At 43.2% G+C, this 3427-nt stretch overlaps 1 pseudogene; it reads left to right on the forward strand.

Moving 5' to 3' along the window:
* Window positions 1-1415: 1415 nt before the first annotated feature.
* Window positions 1416-2643, forward strand: LOC112304234 (hyaluronidase-3 pseudogene; annotated as a pseudogene).
* Window positions 2644-3427: the final 784 nt, after the last annotated feature.

The raw sequence follows: 3427 nt of genomic DNA on the forward strand, positions 1-3427 counted from the left end.
ACGCAGACTCTGCTGTCTAGAGTCTGCCACAGTTTATTACCTTTATTAATTTGCAAGTTGTTCCAAATTTTCATTCCTGAAATAAAGCCTTCTTGATCATGGTGTATGATCCTTTTGATGTATTACTGTATTTGGTTTGCTAATATTTTGTTGAAGATTTTAGCATCTATGCTCATTAAGGATATTGGCCTATGATTTTATTTTTTTGTAGTATTTTTATCTGGTTTTGGAGTTAGAATAATGCTGAGTAAAATGAGCTTGGGTGTCTTCCCTGATCTTGAATTTTTAAAAATAGTTTCAGGAGAGGTGTTAATTCTTCTTGGAATGTTTGGTAAAACTCACCTGTGAAGCCATCTGGTCCAGGGATTTTGTTTGTTGAGATATTTTTGATTACTGCTTCAATTTCGCTAGGTGTAATCTGTCTACTCAGATTCTCTGACCTTCCCAATTTAGCTTTGGAAGATTGTATATTTCTAGGAACTTATCCGTTTCACTTAGGTTGTATAATTTTTTGGCATATAGGTTTTCATAATATTTTCTCAAAATTCTTTGTATTTCTTTGGGTCAGTTGTTATTTTTTTCCTCTTTCATTTCTGATTTTATTTATTTGGGCCCTCTCTCTTTTTTTCTTGATGAGTCTGGTTAAAGGTTTGTCAGTCTTGTTTATCTTTTCAAAGAACCAGTTCATTGATCTTCTGTATCATTTTTTTATACTCCATTTCATTTATTTCTGCTCTGATCTTTATTATGTCTTTCCTTCTACTCACTTTGGGCTTTGTTTCTTGTTCATTTTAAAGCTTCTTTAAGTGTAAAGTTAGATTATTTATTTGAACCTTTTCTTGTTTCTTGAGATAGACCTGTAATTCTATGAATTCATTCTCAGAACTGCTTTCCCTGTGTCCCACAAATTTGGGGTTGTTATGTTCTCATTTTCATTTGTTTCAGGTATCTTTTGATTTCTTTCTTGATATCATCATTGACCTATTCATTGTTTAACCATGCAGAGGTCATAGCTGATCTAAGAGATATAAACAAACTATTTTCTTAAATATTATTACATATATTGGGTGCATAGGTTCAAGGTCATGACTAGCTATGCATTTGTATGTGACTAATTTTAGGCCATAATGTTTAAATTGTTAGTTTGGTTACAACATATGTTTTGTTAGAGTGTGTGATATTTGATTGTAAATTTTATCTGAGAGATACCTCTTATCAAAATATTTTTGCAAGTGTAGTGAAAAGTATTTATGTCTTGAGTATAGCAACAGTTGGGTCAATACTGAAGGTGTTAAACCTGCGGAGAAACCTAGGGTTCCTGAACTACAGGTAGAACCTGGGGATTTCTCCCTCTTGGTTGAGGGGTACAGCTGCTGCTGCACAGGTGGGTGATTTCAGGTTTCCATTCCTGGGGCATGACCATGCAGCTAGGAGCAGCCTTGGTACTAGGGGTGGCCCTGTACCTGGGATGTGGCCATCCCCTATTGTGGGCCCCTGAAGACCCCTTCTCCGTGCTGTGGAATGGACCATCAGCACACTATAGAGCCCGTTTTGGTGTGCACCTGCCACTAGAGGCCCTGGGTATCAGTCAACTGTGCCCAGTGTTTCCATGGCCAGAATATCGCCACTTCTACAGAAACCAGCTTGGCTTCTTTCCCTACTTTGGGCCCAGGGGCACAGCTCACAATGGGGACATCCCTCAAGCTGCGTCCTTGACCACCACCCAGCATGGGCTGCTTACCAGATCTACTATAGCCTGGGACCTGGCTTTGCTGGCCTGGCAGTGCTGGATTGGGAAGAATGGTGTCCACACTGGGCTGGGAACTGGAACTGCCGCTGAACCTAGCAGGAAGCCCCAGAGGCTTGAGCACAGTGGGAATTCCCCCACCTGGGCCCTCAGGAGCAGCTTTACAAGGCCCGTACCGGCTTTGAACAAGCAACCCATACATTGATAGAGGGCACACTACGGTTGGGCCAGGTACTGCAGACTCAAGGATTTTCAGTCTGTCACTTCCTAGCCTGTGGTGATAGTTGGCATAGTATGGCTTCCATTACACGGGCCACTTCCATGCAACACCCAAGTGCATTGGCTCTGGACTACCTCCAGTGCCTTCTTCTCCAGCATTTACCTCCCACCCAGGCTACTGTCTGCTCACTGACAGGCATTTGTTTGATATCTACCAGAGGATGCCTTCCAAGTGACCCGTGGTGGGCATCCACATCTCCTGCCTGTCCTGGTCTGTGCCTGCTTCACACATCAGAGATCTGGGAGATTCCTATCTCAGGATGATCTTGTGCAGACCACAACACTGGGGGCAGCTGGCATGGTGCTCTAGGGAGACCTGAGCATCTCCAGCTCTGAGGAGAAGTGCTGGCATCTTCATGACTACCTGGTGGATAGATACCCTGGGCCCCTATGTAATTAATGTGACCAGGGTGGCCATAGCCTACAGTCACCAGTGACGCAATGGCCATGGGAACTGTGCTTGGTGAGGCCGAGGGCAGCTGGAAGCCTTTCTATACCTGTAGCCAGATGGCATCCCTGGAGCTTGGGAGTTCTTCCACTGCCGCTGTTACTGGGGCTGGGCAGGCCCCACCTGTCAGGAGCCCTGCCTTAAGCCTGGACTTGAAGAAGCAGCATGAACCCAGGAGTCACCTGCCACAACCCTCTTGTCCCTGCTGCTGTTTCCCAGTCCTTGAGGATTCTGTCCCACTCTTGTTCTAGTTAGCTTAGACAGTCCTCCCATACATACCCCCAACTTTCCATGGGATCCCTGGGGAGTGGAAGGGGTCAGAAGAAAACATTTACACTTTTAAGACCAGAGGCCCTTTGAGATCACCTGATTCCTTCTAAAAAGGAAGTAGTCCCAGGGAGAGAGACAGGGTTCCAGATGGTTAAGGTTGCCAATGCAGGGTTCTGTTTATGCACATCATTTGGTCCATGGAGAGGTAGAAAGAGACCTGTCTGAGGACAGATGGGCCTTAAGATTTTGGCTAAGGTCTGTAAGTGCTAAATGGTTGTCTGTAATTTGCTTTCATCATAAAGTCACTTTTTCTTTCAAAAATTTTTATTTACAGTTGACATACAATATTATATTTGATTAAGGTGTACAACATAGTCATTTGATATTTATATAACTTATGAAGTGATCACCCCAGTAAGTCTAGTACTTACCTGATGCCATATGTAGTTATTCTAATATTATTAACTATATACCCCATGCTGTACTACCCCTGTGACTGTTTTTATAACTGGCAATTTATACAATTTAATCCCTCCCCCCTTTTCCACCTATCTTCTCAATCCCTCTCCCATCTGGTAACCATAAAAACTTCATGATTAACTTCTGAATAAGTAAGGCTCACAGTGTATTCCTCCATCACAGGTGTGTTGGATTTACCTCACAAAGCTCTGCTGGGGTCATAC

This window comes from Desmodus rotundus, chromosome 6 (assembly GCF_022682495.2).
Source record: "Desmodus rotundus isolate HL8 chromosome 6, HLdesRot8A.1, whole genome shotgun sequence".
In the NCBI taxonomy this organism is placed as follows: Eukaryota; Metazoa; Chordata; class Mammalia; order Chiroptera; family Phyllostomidae; genus Desmodus; species Desmodus rotundus.